Source organism: Thamnophis elegans, chromosome 8, assembly GCF_009769535.1.
Source record: "Thamnophis elegans isolate rThaEle1 chromosome 8, rThaEle1.pri, whole genome shotgun sequence".
In the NCBI taxonomy this organism is placed as follows: Eukaryota; Metazoa; Chordata; class Lepidosauria; order Squamata; family Colubridae; genus Thamnophis; species Thamnophis elegans.
In genome coordinates, this window is record NC_045548.1 from 42,318,588 (window position 1) to 42,337,632 (window position 19,045).

At 40.5% G+C, this 19,045-nt stretch overlaps 1 protein-coding gene across 1 annotated transcript in view; it reads left to right on the top strand.

Annotated features, from left to right (window-relative positions):
• Positions 1–249: 249 nt before the first annotated feature.
• The window catches only part of CLVS1 (clavesin 1), a 72,004-nt gene continuing 53,208 nt past the window's right edge, over positions 250–19,045 (top strand). Inside the window, exons 1-3 of the mRNA XM_032222578.1 lie at positions 250–838; positions 4,458–4,595; positions 14,665–14,992. The gene's annotated coding sequence lies outside the window, so the exon portion shown is untranslated. The remainder of the gene's footprint in view (positions 839–4,457; positions 4,596–14,664; positions 14,993–19,045) is intronic.

Sequence of the window (19,045 nt, forward strand, 5' to 3'; positions counted from 1 at the left end):
GGCTGCTTATGAGCGTGGTCACCTCATGGCAGCTTTGTTGCGCTGCTATGCTGCCACCCCCGATAATAAGGCCTAAGCAACATTGGGGGGGTCCAAAAGAAAATAAGACCCTGTCTTATTTTCAGGGAAACACGGTAAGTTGGCAGAAGCTTGGACAAGTAATGGGAGTTCAATCCATTATGCGGCACTAGGGATTTGAACTGCTGAACTGCCAACCCTTCTGATCATCAAGCTCAGCATCTTAGCCACTGAGCCACAGCATCCCTAAAGAATGATTTAGAAAAAGTAAAAAGTACAGTGCCAAATTCCTCCCCTAAACAAATAATCAAATAACAAACAGGAGGAAAATGAAATGATTAAAGCCTTAAGTGAAGTAAAAATGTACAATGTTGAATATCAACATAGCCAAACATGGTAAAGTAAGGATGACTCATGTCAAGAGCCCAGTGATATGCAGACCTTAGTTTGTGTGTTTTTTCTTCCATCCTTCACATAAGCCTATTTAAAAATGGAAACTTAAGATGAAAATAATGCAAAACAGTGTGTCAAGAGGTGAAGCAATGTTATTTTATTCATTATTTTGCATATGACCGCACTATGGAAACCTAAACTGATCATATCACAGTCATATACACAGCAATGAGTCATGACTTCCCTAATTTAGAAAACATTTTATTGATTGGTTTTGTTGGAACAATGGCAATTAATCACCCTTTGGATCTATTGCAGATTGTCCAATGATACGTTTTTCTTGATTTATCTTCTACTTATCCTGATAACAATAACATAACCTTAAAATAACCAATAGGAAATATATTTCTTCATTCTGGACAAAAAGGTAGGATAAAAATTGAAATAATAACAAATGTTATAATAATTAACACCCAGACATAATAATTGTTGATAAGAAAGACAAAAAAAGAGGCTGGATAATAGATGTGGCATCTTCTGGAGACAGAAGAAAAGAAAGAACTGGAGAAGCTAATAAAATATAAAGACCTGCAAATAGAAATAGAATGACTGTGGCAAATGAAAGTAGAGTAGTAGCAGGTGCTTGGAGCACCACTTGAACCCCATTGGCATGGATAAAATTCAGCATCAGTCAATTGAAAAAGGCGGCATTACTCGGAACAGGTAGGATATCTGTAAGACCATCAAATATCCACATCTGCCTGTCCCAAGTGTTTGGGAAAGACTCTATAGGCCAACAAAAATACCAAATCCAGTTGAACATCTGGCTGACTGTGCAATGAACCATAATAACAGTCAATACATAACATTATGCCCAAATTATTGTTTGACTGTAGCAAGAAGCCTTGTCTGAAAGTCTGTGTTTGGTCTCTCCTTCAATTAGCCTCACCAGATATTAGATTTCAGCACTCTTGCCTCCATTCTTTACCTGGATCTTCACTGCTGCATGTTGCTTGTCTTCTACTCTATTACCTTCTGGGAATAAAATTCAAAATAACATTGATATACTTGCTTGACATGTAGCCATTCTAAGGATTTTAAAAATATTTTATTATTCTTTGCACCACACAAAATGTAAGAAATACAGAAGTTGCTGAGGATTCTGGATGTCCTTCCTCAGGAGAATTGTGGAACAAAGCCATCAAAAGATAAAAATGCAGAAAAATCCCCACAATGCAGTTCCTCCCTCTCCATGAGAAAATAAGCTGGGCAACTGATCAGATGGTTCTTAACTACAGATAGTCCTTGATTATAGAATAGAATAACAGAATTCGAAGGGACCCTGAAAGTCTTCTACTCCAACCCCTTGTTTAGGCAGGAAACCCTACATCACTTCAGACAAATGGTTATCCAACATCTTCTTAAAAATTATCACTATTGGAACATTCACAATTTCTAGAGGCAAATTGTTCCACTGATTAATTGTTCTAACTGTCAGGAAATTTCTCCTCAGTTCTAAGTTGCTTCTCTCCTTGATTAGTTTCCACCCATTGCTTCTTGTTCTATCCTCAGGTCCTTTGGAGAATAGTTTGACTCCCTCTTCTTTGTGGCAACCCCTGAGATATTGGAACACTGCTATAATATCATCTCTAGTCCTTCTTTTAATCAGATTAGACATACTCAATTCCAACAACCGTTCTTCAAATATTTTAGCCGCTAGTCCCCTAATTATCCTGTTGCTCTTCTCTGCACTCTTTCTAGAGTCTCCACATCTTTTTTTACATCGTGGAGACCAAAACTGGATGCAGTACTCCAAGTGTGGCCTTACCAAGGCATTATAAAGTGGTATTAACACTTTAAATAATTACATATTATGAGTGTAATGAAGCCTGCTCATCATGGTGGTAACTCACAACAGTCATAAACCTGGTTGATCATGTGACTGATCTGATTTTATGTTTTTTTTTCAAAGCAGTTGTTAAGTAATTAACATGGATTGGAAATCCATGTACCTTAAGGAAATCAATGGTTTACTGTGGGTTCAGTTTTGCTGAAAATTGAAAGCAAGTGCCAGGTTTCAGCAAAACCATCATAAAACATGATCATATGACTGCAGGACTCTGCAAATGGTCATAAATGAGGCCTCGTTGCCAAGTGCCTGAAGTATAGTCATGTGACTGAGGTGGAGCTAGAGAACTACCTGCACAGTCACCAAGGTCCTAAACTGAGGACTACCTATATTCCACTCTAACCTCCCTCTCTCCTTCTGGTCTTGTGAACTTTTATAATTCCACCAAGCATCACATGCTTTTCCTATCTCCATATCTCCCCACCCCCACCCCAGATTAATAAAGTTGGGGAAAAAAGGAACAGGGGCTTCTGGGCTTCCAGTGGCAACAGCTGTTAAAAGAGTTCTAAACTTTACTGGAAACTATGCTCCACCTCCTTTCCAATCCAATTGGTGGTGGAGCAATTCAAAAGTTTCTCTTTTCATCAGCAGAAACCTTCTCCCAAAACTGAGCAGAACAGAGGTGACAGACAGCATAATCTAAACCAGTGTTGTGCTGGCCTAGAATTCTGTGAATTAAAGTCCACACATCTTACAGTTGCCAAGTTTGAGAAACGTTGATCTAAACAGTCCATTTATTTTTCAGGCAAACGCATAGAGTGAAATGTCACTCTATTATAGCTTTGGCTTCTTTTCCTGACTGTAATGAAAAAGCTGAGCAGTTCATAAAGATGAAAGCTGTTTGTACCACAATGTTCCCTTCACCACCATCAGTGTTCCTTCCACTACCAGTGTCATATTGCCACTCAGATCTCAGGATGATTTAAAACAACTTAATTTTAGCAATTTTAATAAAACCCAGTGTGTACCATCCTGTCTGGACAAATGAAGATGAATAAATGCTGCCTTGAGTTATCTGTAAAATAATATAAGTGGCATAAAAATTAAATAATTAAAAATAAATCCTAAAAATTGTAATGACTAAAACAACATGTCTAAGATGGAAATGGCAATTGCAAAAACTCCATTTGACTTTCCAGTCTGCACCTGGAAAATATCGTAAAGTGTCTCATATACCAGGGAGCTTAAAAAAAAAAAAGACCAGCACTGAATCCAAGATTTGTTTGTTTGTTTGTTAAATTTATTTGCCAACCATCTCATACCCAATGACTCTGGGTGACTGACTGTACAACAATATATTTGAATGGCAGCTAATGTGAGTGTGGAAGAGATCATATACTCATATTTAGAACTAGATTGTACATCTTATATATTATGCAAAAATACACTTTGTATACTATAACCTTACTTCCATCAATACAATATTTCTGTTGATGCATGTTATACATTTATTCTAATTAAATGTTGGAAGAACTAAAACACTGGGAAAGAGATTCAGTATTGAACTATCACCTTCATTTCCTGTCCTATTTTGTGTTAGTATGCTGCAGTAGCACATTTATTTGTCCCTAGAGTAGGGTAAGCAAAACAAATCATTCCTTAGGAGGGGTAAATCAGTATTGCTTTATTGATTTTCTATGATTTATATGGGAAAAACTGGCAGTCTGATTCTGTTCAGCACAGAGGCTATTCAACCTCAATTGTATGAACTGCATGGCTTTTTTTCAAAAAGGGTCATGTCCTCCATCTGTTCATTTCAGTGGCACAAACCTCGATATAATCCAATCCTTCAAGAGCAGAAATTATTTACTGTTCCCGCTGCATTCAGACAAATTGAAACTGTGCATGTGTATTTCCATCAACATAAAGTGTTTCATTTGCAATGATCATATATTTATGATGTTTTCTAAATAAAGCTTCATGAATCTTACAAAGCTCAAACAGTTTTTGGAGATGCCGCTTCAAAATCGCACTTCAGAATGCAGACACATATGTGGGAAGCACCTGGAATCTGGAAATCTAGCATGTTTTCTGCAGCATTTAGAAATGAATAGAAAAGCAGCTTACAGACAACTGTATAATCAGTTTCCATTCCTCACAATAACTCCATTTTCTGGAACTGTCTCTTCTCTTTCAGGGATAGGTCTCCCTAGAAAAATCTCCTAAATGCCTTAAATCCACAGAATTAGCTCTCCTTGCTACTATCGAGACCGGAGAACTGTCACAAACACCTGGCTCACACATATATAGGTGTTCCAATGAATTACCTTTCCATGTGAGTAAAGTATCATGTTCCAAACATAAAAAGGACATGGATTGCAAAATCTTTAAAAGTACTAAAATTACTAAAATTTGCTAAAAGTCGTAAAACTTACCGTGTTTCCCTGAAAATGAGACAGGGTCTTATTTTCTTTTGACTCACAAAATAAGCACTTGGCCTTATTTTCAGGGAGGTCTTATTATTTTTGGGGTGCAGGAGGCAGCAAGCATGGTCACCTCATGGCTGCTGCTGTGTTGCAATATTTTTGGAGAGACCTTATTTTTTGGGGAGGGTTTATTTTAGTGCATGGACTCAAAACTCCGATTGGGCTTATTATCTGGGGAGATCTTATTTTCAGGGTAACAGGGTAGTAAATGCCATGAATGCATCCAGAGGATGCTTCAACTCAATCTGAGGCGGAAAAAAATACAGATATGCTTGGGAGGAGAGGTGCCAAAAAGCCATCAGTGTGAGCAGCAAGGTATATCAGAGTATTAGCTCTTTTCTATTAAAAAAAAATCTCAGTTGAGAAAATCCTTCTGATAATCCTTCTGAATCATTTTATCTGGCAGGGACATCCTATTCTTGTTCAATGCTAAATAGAATACAAAAATATCATTCAATCAGAAATATGAGTCCAGGCAAGTGGGAGGACCATACCAATACAAATGTAAAAAAATCCATTGGGGGGTAGGGAAGGTGGCAGCATTCAGGTCAGTTCAAGGGTCACTGTCTTCCCCTCCCACCATTCCACATTAGAAGCTGACAAGAATCTTATTCCAGCACTGGAAGGCCATCAGTCTGTTCCAATGCATTAAAATGTAGAGAACTAAAACAAAGATTAGGGTTAGAATAGAATAGAATAGAATTCTTTATTGGCCAAGTGCGATTGGACCAGTGGTGGGTTTCAAATTTTTTTAGAACCTCTTCTTTACATGTGACCTGCTTTGTGGGAATGGCTTGCCAGCTATGTGACTGAGTGGGAGTAGCTTGGCATTCATGTGACTGGGTGGGTGTGGCCAACTTGTAAAATGTGGTGAAACAACGCTCTTGCTTAGCAACCAAAATGTTGGCTCAGAACTCTGACATTTGAAGCATGCAAGTCTTAAAGCTGTCAAGTTACAAGACCCTTGCACCCCTAACCCTTTAGAAAAAAACCCCAGGGGTGTTCAAACTTGAGCAGCGTATTGGTGAGACTTGTCTCCCCAGAGCTGCTAGGCACGGAAGACGTGAAAGATATCGATACCGCTGGGGCTGAGGCGGAGGTTGCCGATGCTCTCGATGCTGCCCGGGGGAAGCTGCCGACGCTAGCGTGGCTTGGGAAACGCTGTGACCAGACGTCCAGGAGTCCAGGAGTTTCCTGCCGGTGCTGCTGTACCGGCTGCTGGAGTCAGAGTGTTCCTCAAGACGCTGTAAGGCTGGAGGGAAATGGCGGCGCTGCACTGAGGGCTCCGTTCTGGCATTCTAGCCTTCGGCGTGAATCACCTACAGACAACCTCGAATTGACTTTTTGCAGCGTTAGCCCTATTTTCTTGCTGACTGGAGGAACCCCGGTATTTGCCTGTCCCTTGGAGACCTGTTCTAACATCGAAGGAGGTGGGTGTTCCGAACGACGCTAGATGAGGCAAGGCAGCTGGTTTATTCCTCGGCTGCCAGAGTCTCTCTAGCCCCCCCTCCTCCATTCCGGTTGGAGCACTTTACTGGCCACTCTTAGCATTTTTGATATCTGTGCTCCTGTGCTGCGAAGCCGCTGGTGGCGTGCAGCCCCCCCTCCTCCTGTGGATGGTGGTTTTCCAGCTGGCGGCAGTTCCAACGCTGCACTTGCAGCCCCCTCCCTTCCATCGCAACTCCTTGACTATCATGGCTTGCCTCTTGGCCCCTGTTGCTGTTGCCGCTGCTACCCGTGGTTGTTTTAGGAGCCCCCCTTTTAGACGCCTGACTGTTCTCGCCTTCCGACCGTCTCCACCCCTGCCTTTGCCTTCAGGACTAATATTCTGGAGTGAACTGGGATACTTGAATCCACCTCTGGCTTTGCTGAGAATCCCAGATATTATCCTATATACTATCCTGCGCCTCAATCTATGCAGAAAGAGAAGGCAGGGGACAATCTGGACATGGGCAGGGGGCCTGCTCAGCACCTCCCCCCAATTGACATTAACTCTCCAGCCATTTCAAACTTTTGGGCCTTGCCCTTTTACTGGACTCCGCAAAGGAGAAGATTAAGAACACCAAGTTTTTTTTCTCGCTTGCACAGTGCGCAAAAAATTTTTTTTTAGGAATGTGGTGTGACTGGTATGTTTGATTGATGACTGTACCCACCTTTTAAACCTCATTATTGTTGTATTTTTTGTGTTTTAACTAACCTCTGTGGGGAATGCATGGATGAGTGGCTGTGTTCGTGTGAGAGGATGGCTGATTCGAAGGGCCTGTCAGGGAACGCAGGGGCCATAGGGGTGGTTGGAGGGACTACGGACACGGGAGTGGGCCGGAGCGTTACGGTCTTAACAGGGAGGGGCAGATATGGCGGGGACTTTAGGGCTGGCCATTACCGGGGAAGGAGGGCTCGCTACGTTACAGAGATCCCTCCTTCCGGCCCTATGAGTCCCACTCCAAGACCAGATGGCGCGAGTAATCAGGACCCTGGTCTCAGGCTGCTGTCGCTAAATGCCAGGTCTGTGGTTCACAAGGCTCCCCTCGTCCGGGACTTAAGCTTAGACGAGAGGGCAGACCTGGCATGTATTACTGAAACCTGGCTGGGCCCGGAGGGAGGAGTACCCCTCGTAGAGATGTGCCCAGAGGGTTTTCAGCTGCTACATCAGCCGCGAGCCCAGGGAAGGGGTGGAGGTGTGGCTATTGTTATCCGAGAGTCCCTAGTACCTCATAGGATCCCTGCTCTGGAGCTTGCCGGGTGTGAGACCTTGCTGGTGAAGTTGGACCTCAAGGGTCAAGTGGGTCTGCTGTTAATGTACCTGCCTCCCAACAGCGTTGCGGCAGCCCTCCCCTCGCTCCTCGAGTCAGTAGCCGAGTTGGCAGTTGAGATTCCCAGGCTTATGGTTCTGGGGGATTTCAACCTGCCTTCTATCGGCGCTCACTCTGATGGAGCGCAGGAGTTCATGGCTTCCATGACAGCCATGGGCTTGACCCAAGTAATCGAGGGCCCAACTCACTCGGCGGGTCACATGCTCGACCTCGTATTTCTCTCAGAGCAGTGGAGTTGTGACCTTGGTCTGAGGGGTAGTGAGATCTTACCCCTGTCATGGTCGGACCACTACCTACTGAGGCTTGACTTTCAGAGACCAAACCCCCACTGTAGGGAGGAGGAACCGACCAGGTGGTTCCACCCCAGGCGACTTATGGACCCGTCGGGCTTCCAGACGGAGCTTGGGGTTATTCCTGATATTCTCGCCCGCAGTCTGGTGGAGACTCTGGTTGCTGCCTGGAATTCAGCAGCGACAGGGGCTCTTAACCGGATTGCGCCTTTATGGCTGATCCGAGGCAGTGGATCCAGGAGGGCCCCTTGGTTTACTGAGGAACTCCGGGAGATGAAGCGCCGAAAGAGATGCCTAGAGCATCGATGGAGATCCAGTAAGTCCGAGTCAGACCGAGCACTTTTAACAACCAGCATCAGAGTTTACATCCGGGCAATTAGGATGACAAAAAGAACATACATTGCCTCTCTGATTGCTTCCGCTGAGTCGCGCCCAGCCGCCTTGTTCAGGATAACCCGTTCCCTCCTAAATAGGAGGGATACGAGCGATCCTTTGCAAGGCAGAGCTTAGGACTACGTCCAATTCCTCGCGGATAAAGTTGCTCGGCTTCGGGCGGACCTGGACTCCAATCCTGCAGAACCAGCTGAGGCACCAAGGGATAATTTGGTAGGACATCACTGGATTGATTTTCAGGCTGTTACCCCTGAGGATGTGGACAAGGCCATGAGAGCTGTAAGTGCCTCCACATGTGTACTGGACCTGTGCCCCTCCTGGCTGGTTGTTAACAGCAGGGAGGTGACACGGGGCTGGATCCAGGCAGTTGTTGCTGCCTCCCTTCGGGAGGGGGTCTTTCCCCCCGCATTAAAGGCGGCGGCGGTGAGACCCCTTCTGAAGAAACCATCTTTGGATCCAGCCGTCTTAAACAACTATCGTCCACTCTCCAACCTCCCCTTTGTGGGGAAGGTTGTTGAGAAGGTGGTGGCCTTTCAGCTCCAGCGGTCCTTGGAGGAAACCAGTTATCTAGATCCCTTCCAGTCGGGTTTCAGGCCTGGCTACAGCATGGAAACTGCTTTGGTCGCATTGATCGATGATCTCTGGAGAGCCAGGGATGGAGGTCATGCCTCCATCCTGGTACTCCTTGACCTCTCTGCGGCTTTCGATACCATCGACCATGGTATCCTTCTGCGATGACTGCGGGAGGTGGGGGTGGGAGGCACTGTCTTACGGTGGTTCTCCTCTTACCTCTCGGACAGGTCGCAGTCGGTGTTGGTCGGAGGGCAGAGATCAACCCCTAGGCCCCTAACGTATGGGGTGCCGCAGGGTTCGGTCCTGTCCCCCCTCCTCTTTAATATCTACATGAAACCGCTGGGTGAGATCATTCGACAGCACGGGATAAAATACCACCAGTATGCGAACGATACACAGCTGTATCTGTCCGCCCCGTGCCAACTCAATGAAGCGATGGACGTGATGTGCCAGGGCCTCAAGGCTGTTAGGGACTGGATGGGGGTTAACAAGCTTGTACTCAATCCAGATAAGACCGAGTGGCTGCTGTGCTTCCCTCCTACTAATTGGCCAAGTGTTCCACCTCTCAGGCTGGGGGGTCAAATAGTACACCCCTCAGATAGGGTCCACAACTTGGGAGTCCTCCTGGACCCTCAGCTGACTTTTGAACACCATTTATCAGCTGTGACCAGGGGGGCATTTGCCCAGGTTTGCCTGGTGCATCAGTTGCGTCCCTACCTGAACCGGGAGGCTCTCACAACAGTCACTCGTGCCCTTGTGACCTCCAGACTGGAGTACTGCAACGTGCTCTACATGGGGCTGCCCTTGAAGAGTATTCGGCGACTTCAGCTTGTCCAGAATGCAGCCGCACGAGCGATCATGGGTGCGCCTCGGTTCACCCACGTAACACCTATCCTCCGCGAGCTGCACTGGCTGCCTGTTGATCTCTGGGTACGCTTCAAGATGTTAGTTGTCACCTACAAAGCCCTTCATGGTATTGGATCTGGGTACTTGAGAGACCGCCTACTGCCAATTACCTCCACTAGACCAATTAGATCCCACAGACTAGGCCTCCTCCGAATTCCATCAGCCGGCCAGTGTCGACTGGCGACTACCCGGAGGAGGGCCTTCTCTGTGGCTGCTCTGACCCTCTGGAACGAACTCCCCGTGGAGATTCGTACCCTCACCACCCTCCAGGCCTTCCGCATAGCCCTTAAAACCTGGCTGTTCCGACAGGCCTGGGGCTAAAGACTCGCTGCCCCACTTTGAATGGTATGACTGTTGTGCTTTTTTAATTATGCATGGTTTTAATGTTTTTTGTAACTTTGTTTGTTTTTTCCCCTCCCTTTGAGTTGTGAGCCGCCCTGAGTCCCTTTCAGGGAAAAGGGCGGCATACAAATAAATTAAAATGAAATGAAATGAAATGACAGCTTTAAGACTTGTGGACTTCAACTCCCAGAATTCCTCCTCTCGCTCTTCATCTTAATGATGTGCGGACAAGTGGGGGGAGGGAGCTGAAACTGGTTCTAAACGGCACTGTAGATTTGTGGAACCTCTTCTATATAAGAGGTTAGAACTGGCAGGAACACACCCCTGGATTGGACAGACAAGGAATTTGTCTTTGGTGCATATGCTCTTAGTGTACATAAAAGAAAAGATACATTCATCATGAATCATAAGGGACAGCACCTCATGATAGTTACAGGGTAAAAATAAGCAATCAAATCATACCAGGAAACAATCAATATAAATTATAAGGATACAAGCAAAAAAGTTATAGTCGTAGAGTCATAAGTGGGAGGAGATGGGTGATAGGAACAATGAGAAGATTAATAGTAATAGTAACGAAAACTTAGTAGTAGACTTAGACTTAGTTAGGGTTCATGCACAGCCTTTTTAGCTTTTAAGGCTCTTTCCCCCATAATTTGCAATTACCCCTATTAAGTTTAGGGTGTGAAGTTTCAAGAAAACTAAAGATTCTGGAAAAAGGAAAGAAGAAGCAGGCACAAACACAAACTAAGGAATCACCCAACACAAAATCTGTTCAAGGATTTTATACCTTTCCCGTGAATGAAAGCAAGGGATGACAATTAGCCTTCTACTGTTACTCTAAATCCAAAATTAAACTTCCAAATTATTGAATATCACAGAAGATACTATTATCATACTGGAATGTCATCCACTATATGTCAGTCCATCTCTAAGGTAAAGAGTTTCTTCAATTCACAGCTATTCTAAGGGAAGGTTATATGATATACTGTACATTTGCATAAAAGCAATGGAAATAATGTTTACTGCTTTATTTCTAGTCAGATGAACAAAATATTTTCCACTCTTCATACTATAATCATAACTTGTTTTCTGAAAGGAAAAACATGTGTTTCAGGTAATGTTAAGTCCTATAAAGTATGAGTTGAATAATTTTATGCAGCACAATGTCCGCATATCTTCCAATGAATGTTTCATGGTTATAATTCTACAGTAACAAGAAAAAAAAGTTTGAGGCTACAGAATTAGGTTTGAAAATTCTAGATATATAATTATACATGTTTGAATTATTTATTAAAATAGTAGATGCTTCACAAGTAATTCAGGATTGCTTTGAATCTTGTGTAAATACAACATCAATTTGCTATTTATTACAGTGGTTATGAGATTTTTCAAACTCCCCTGACAGACTGAAAATATATATAATTGCTTTAAACATTTCATTGAAAATATTTTTATTATTACTTCATTAAGGCAGCAGCATCTTTTTTTCAAGCTATGGTAGAAGCCTGAGAAAACCTGAGTTCTTATGAATAGCAAAAAGATGTTTGCTTGTATCTATATGAAATCTAACAAATTTTTTGAAGCATAGACTGCCATTATTTACATCACTACAACAAACTGACAACAAAATGAGACATTTAGCAATAGACTTACTGCTTTACAGTGCTTTACAGCCCTCTCTAAGCGGTTTACAGAGTCAGCATATTGCCCCAACAATCTGCATCTTCATTTTACCGACCTCGTAAGGATCAAGCTTGCGAATCAACCTTGAGCCTTGTGGGATTTGAACTGCTGGCTGCAGTCAGAAATAGCTTGTAGTACTGCACTTTAACCACTGTGCCACCATGGCTCTTTCCTTTTCTGCTTCAGAAGAAGCCAGCCCTTATTATCATTTGCTTTAGTGACTTATGTAAAAGAAAAGAAGATGACTAAACTCCAAAAAATCTCTGTAAACATTATCTTCAAATAAGTGTAGTCTTTCAAACTACACTTCTTAAGATCATAGCATTTGTTTTTCCAAACAAATATTTTCCTAAACATAACTACCCCCCCCCCCCCAACTCACTGGTGTTAATTGCCAAATCAAGTCTAAACATCTGGCCGATAGTGCAAATTACCATAATATAATATATATGCAGCATATATTTGACAAGATTCAAAATTGTCTACCTACATTTTGTCTCAAAAATGATGTATTCAGGTGAATGTCAAATGCCATCTGTATAGTAAGTAACTCATTTAAGCTTTCAAGATAAAAATTATGAGAGTAGAATTTGGCAGAGTACATCAATGTTAAAAAAATAAAATGAAACAAAAATCTGTAGTATTATAATTGATGCTTAAGTACTTTATTTCATATGAGTATTTTATAGTATACTAGTATATAGCAAGCTCATTAAAAAGAGCAAAGAATCCTGGGAAAAATAGAAACTGTTTGCAGGATTCTGTACATAGATATATCCACTAAATGTTGGGTTTTTTGCACAATATCAATTGGTATCTATATTAGAAATTCTGCCCCATATGCAGTTGCAACACAAAATCATAGCACAAGTATTTAACAGACCGAATTTTCATTATAATTTGTCCTACCTGTAGATCTCCATGGTTGGTAGCCAGCAGTATATTAATACATCAGAAAAAAATAAAGAGTGATCATCCTATTGTAGGTATATGTTATTTATTTATTAATCAAATTTGTACAAATTAACTATCAATCTCACAAAAAGTTACACATACAGAATGCTTTTACAGCCCTCTCTAACTGGTTTACAGAGTCAGCATATTGTCCCCAGTAATCTGAGTCCTCATTTTACCTGCTTCAGAAGAACAGAAGATGAGTTAACCTTGAGCCTGGTGAGATCTGCCAAATTGCAGGCAGATGGCAGTCAGTAGAAGTAGCCTACAGTACTGCATTCTAACCACTGTCCCACCACGGCTCTGGTATGATATGGTTATAATTCACTGAAATATTTCATAGACTCTAAATGAAACATTGCATATATGTCCTGTATAGTGTAGTCATTATGGTGTTTCCCAACTTATCTGACATTTTTAAGATGAGGTAGAAACATTACATCCTGTTAGAATAGAATAAAGCTGGAAGGGCCCTTGGAGGTCTTCTAGTCCAGCCCCCTGCTCAAGCAGGAGAATCTATATTATTTCAGATAAGTGGCTGTCTAGTTTAATAATCTTCAGTGATGGAGTGCCCATGATTTCTGAAGGCAAGCTATTTCATTGGTTAATTGTCCTCACTGTTAGGAAATTTCTCCTTAATTCTAGGTTGCTTCTCTCTTTGGTTAGTTTCCCCCAGTGTTTGGAGAATAATTTGAATTTAAACCCTGTGTTGGAGTAACAAATATATTCCATTAGTCTAGAGCAGGGGTCCCCAACTGGTCTGTGGTATGCCAGAAACTAGGCCACGCAAACAATCAGAGCCCCATCCGTGGGATGCAGGCAGCACAAGAAACTATGTTTTTGGTCCACGGAAAAACCTCTCTACACAGAACTGGTTCCTGCTGCCCAAAAGATTGGGGGCTGCTGGTCTAGAGAATGAAGGACTAGCATACTGATTTCATATGTGCTACATATTTCAATAATGAATTAAAATACTAGATAGCAAATTATGATGTATTAACATAATGGTACTCAACTCAAGCTTATTCCTCCTCCTCTCTATTTTCTTAATTGTATGCTTGTTTAAGCAGTCATTGGTTAATACTAGCAGTAGCTTATCATAATGTGTGAATCTAATTGTTGTTCTGCTATAGTTGAGATTTGGGCCATATTCCTAACTCCAAATAATATTTAATTAAGTGTAGCTTCCAACAGTCATCCAGCTTGCAGGATCAACTTTAGTTCCCATACTACCTTAGAATCCTGAATATCTACTGGTTATAGTTTAAAGCAATGTATACAAACTTAAAGTTAAATAATATTTGAGACCAGGAATGTGTCCTGAATACTAGAAGTAGATGGGATTTGTGGTCCACAGACACAACACACACACACCCATTCAAATAATAAGGATTTTAGCAATGTTATTTAGAGTATGGGAATATTTTTCATTGTTGTGTAATATATGGGAATTATAGCTCCTTGATGCTACCCTGTAAATTAGTTAGATTTCCACCAGTAAATTATGATTTTGGACGAAGCTGAAAATATATTCCTGTAGTAACTCCTTGCATTTCTTCTACTTTTATATATGAGACCATTAGGCTCATAATATACAATTCTTCAATCAGATTGTATGGGTGATAACCTGGAAGTTCCTCACTGAGAAAAAAGGAAGCTGCTTTATGGAGATTTAAATGTTTGCCAACATGCTGAATTTCAATGGCATTTTAAATAGCTGGTGCTGAGCAAAATACATCCTTTGGGAACACACAGTTACTACACAGATGGTGGTTTTTCCAGCTTTATTAGTGTTCTTCATAACATGCGGCTATATGAATATCTTTTCTCAAGATCATATCTCCAATTGCCTTAGCTTTCACAATAAATACACGCAAATACTCAGCATTGCAGCATCAGCCTCTTTTGCATAAGGGCTCCATTCTTTTCTTTTCCCTAACATATTCCTATATCGTTTTCAGCATGTCATATCAGGAAGACATTTCTGGAATCATCTGTCAGACAGGCGAGATCTTATTGTCATATGTGCATTGTGTTCTTCTGCTATAAGACTGGATTGAAGACAGAAGGTTTTTAGGACCCAGGAGGGATGATTGCTGCCGTGTGGAGAAGCACACACACACTCATCCAATCCAAAAATGCATAGCCCCGTGGAGGCAGAGCTTGCTCATTCACAGTTCTTTAGAGAAATCTTCTGTTGAGGCTGCAAAGAGCGAAAGCTGTCTTACACTCATCCCTATCGATGAGCCAAGAACCACATCCAGGGTGGAGCTTTCCGGCACTCTAAAGGTATTTGAGATGCATCTTTTCTGTTCTTGCAATAGCTTTTGTTTTTTCCCGTTTCTCACTCTCTCTATCTCTCTTTTTGTTGCAATGCCATGGCTGCGGCGTTTCAGCACTATCTTATGTGGACAGCTCTTGTCTGCAATCCATCTGTTCTTAAGCTTTTCCTTCCCCCACTACCTAACTCTTCTTCCTGGACTTTTGTGGCTTTTTTTCTTCTTTTAAACTCCCACAGAGGTTACATTCGAGCATCTTTAAATTCTCAGAGGGGAGCAGAAAAAATAACCACATACGTACATGCTTGCATACATATATACTAATATTTCTAGAAGCCTTAAGTGGGGAAGTTCAGTTGAAGGTTACAATTCAGAAAAAAGGTCAAAGTATAGGAGAGTTAGAATAGTGTGTGGGTAGGTGGGTGTGTTGAGAGGGAGTATAAAAGTCAAAATTTTAATAAATATAACTAAATGCCATGAAATCATACAACGATTGTACAATATATTTCTAATACTGGCAATCTTTTATTGGGCTTTTCTTTGAGGACAATGGATGAAAACAATAATCTAAAGTTAAAGAACAGATGGCTGCTCTTTGTTCTTAAATGCAGTTGGTTTATATTTGGAAGGGACAGACAAATATGAGACACACATGGAAGGAGAAGCTCCCTGTGGCTACATGGTATACTGAGACAATAACACAGATTGTCCTAGTGCATTAAAAGTTAGTGCAGTGCCAACAAGTAAAATGATGTTATGTAACAGCATGATGTCATGCAGAAGAGACACACGTATGCGTTTTCTCTTTCAGCTTGTAACAGGGTATCACTCAACAAATTATTTTCCTGGTTTGATTTCAGTGATTCAGCTCTTGTTGTGGCTTTCATTTTTAATGAAATTATACCAGGTATATTAATAATTTCCCTGTTTTGTTGACTCATCCCTGTTCTGAAAATGAAGAGCAAGAAATCAAACGCGAGAGAAAATTTTTAAAAGAGAGACAGAATGTTTTCTGACATTTGATTGTCATTGCATGGATAATTATAAGAAATTGTTTTGCTTTGGCTCTTTAACCTTTTTAAAAACTAGATTGGCAATAACATATTGATGTAATTAAGCATAGTTTTTCAATTCAAAACAGCACAATTGGGCCTTCAAAACTATCACTGATATCGTGATAGTAATTGAGAGATGAATTTTATACATGGTACAGAATATTTTTTGGGGAAGGTGAGAAATATTTGTTGTATTTATTGACAAACAATGTATAACTGATGACTTCTAAACCAAAGAAACCCTAGCCTGACATTTCCATAAAAGCTTCATATCAGTGTAGTATATGTAATACAGTGATTTAGAACCAGCATGGTATGGTGATTTAGGGAGGGTCATTGGGTCACTTTGAGCCAATCACTCTTTTTCAATCCAACATTCCAACTTGTGCTCGTGAATGAAAAGTGATATATAAATTGAACAAATAAACCAATAACACATCCTATCTGCCATTATGGTAATATTGAGTCACGATGGTGCAATGGTTAAAGTCCAGTACTGTAGGCTACTTCTGCTGACTGCAATTTGGCAGTTCAAATCTCACCAGGCGCAAGGTTGACTCAGCCTTCCATCCTTCTGAGGTGGGTAAAATGAGGACCCAATTTTTTGGGAGCAATATGCTGACTCTGTAAATTGCTTATAGAGGGCTGTAAATCACTGTAAAGTGGTATATGTCTAAGTGCTATTGCTATTTAGTCAAATAGTTCCACATAAACAGTAAGTCACTGGTGTAATTTATTGCAATAGACATAGGCCTGAACTTATACTAATGGTAAATATTAGTTATTGTTATATAAATCTCTCTCTCTCTCTCTCTCTCTCTCTCTCTCTCTCTCTCTCATGTATATACTGTCTATGTCTAATCTATGCATAATCTACAGTATATCTATGTCTATGTTATCTATATCTATCTATCTATCTATCTATCTATCTATCTATCTATCTATCTATCTATCATCTATCTATCTATCTATCATCTATCTATCATCTATCTATCTATCTATCTATCTATCTATCATCTATCTATCATCTATCTATCATCTATCTATCTATCTATCTATCTATCTATCTATCTATCTATCTATCTATCTATCTATCTAATCTATCTACTTATCACCTCACATAGTGGTTGTTGTGGGGAAAATAGGAGAAAGAAGATGTGTTGGATTGTTCTGTACCTTTACAAAAATATAAAATAAAGTCAGGATATAAATAAATAAGATGGTGAAATGTAAGTATTATAATTGGTGTAATAGTAATCATTACATCAAACATTTGTGAATACATTATCAAATATTGTGTTAGACTTGTAAAATAGAGATCACAGCTTTTCAAACCTAATGATCTCCTGATCATTTGGCTACAATTTAGGTCATTTCTAGCTAAGATGGGGGGGGCTCCCCTAATGTTGAAGTCACAAAGAAAAACAACAAAGCACTAAAAAAATAAACGACATTAATATTTCACATAAAGCAATTAGGGCCGGGTAAGCCTTTGAAAATGTATTTGGTTTTTTTCAGCCAACCGTTCATAACATGATTTTTGAAACATGTTTGTGAATAGCATTATATTTACAAGTAATTTTTAATGACACATGTACTTGTTAAATTAGAATTCTAGCCCTAGTTTATTTCAGTGATCTCAACTATAATAAATAGATGGAATCTTGCAGACAGCTTAAAAATACAAAGAAATTAGAAAAATGGTGAAAAATAAAAAAGAGTAGAAAAGAAACTTTATCTCTTCAGTTTTTTTAAATAAATCAGTTATTTGACCAAATAATTCTATGATTAGATTTAATCATAGAGTCATGGTGGGGCAGTGTTTAGAATGCAGTATTGCAGGCTAATTCTGCTGACTGCCATCAGGTCAATTCTCACTGTCTGAAGATTGACTCAGCCTTCTATCCTTCCAAGGTTGGTAATGAGGACCCAGATATTTGGGGACAATATGCTGACTACCTAAATTGCTTAGAGAGGGTGTAAAGCACTATGAAGCAGTATGTAAGTCTAAGTGTTATTGATATTGCTAAATATGTTAATTTTGTGTAGACTTGTGAATAATGAGTACAGAAGTATTATGTTGGGAAGTTGTATTTAAATGAATGAATGAATGAATATATGTATATGTATATGTATATGTATATGTATATGTATATGTATATGTATATGTATATGTATATGTATATGTATATGTATATGTATATGTATATGTATATGTATATAAAGTTACAACCCCCGGTATGCCCAAATATGGGAGGAAGATCACTACTTCCATTCTCTGTCCTTTGGCTCTGTCCTTCGGCTCGTCACAAGAGACCATCCAGATATATATTTAGTGTCACAACCCCTGGTATGCCCCAATCATGGGAGGAAGCTAACCGCCATCACTATTCGTCCATCGACTGGTCACAAGAGACCATCATGACAGAAACCCAATATTTTTACTGTTGCCTTTGCCACATTTGTGTTGTATTTGTGCTGATAAATAAATAAAGGGAGACTAGTATAGATCTATTTCAAGCTATTTAGCTCTCATCAGCTAGCCATACCCTTACTGGGATTCGAACCTGTGCTGTATTACATCTTAGGCAGATTCTTCACCATTAACCATTAAGTTTAATGGTTAAGACATCTGCCTAAGATGTAATACAGACAGGTTCGAATCCCAGTAAGGGTATGGCTAGCTGATGAGAGCTAAATAGCTTGAAATAGATCTATACTAGTCTCCCTTTATTTATTTATCAGCACAAATATAACACACACACACACACACACACACATATGGAATATATATATATAGAATGCATATTTTTATTTATATGCATTTTCTGTCTTAATATTAGTTTTTTCATTTCTTAGAAGTAAAAAATGAACATGGTGTAAAATATTATGGTATTTCTGAATGTAGACTGATAAAAGCTCGTAACACACCAGATATAATTGGCTTAAAAGAAGAAAGTGTAGATAATTGATGTGGCAATACTTGGGACTAGTAGAAAGGCAGATAA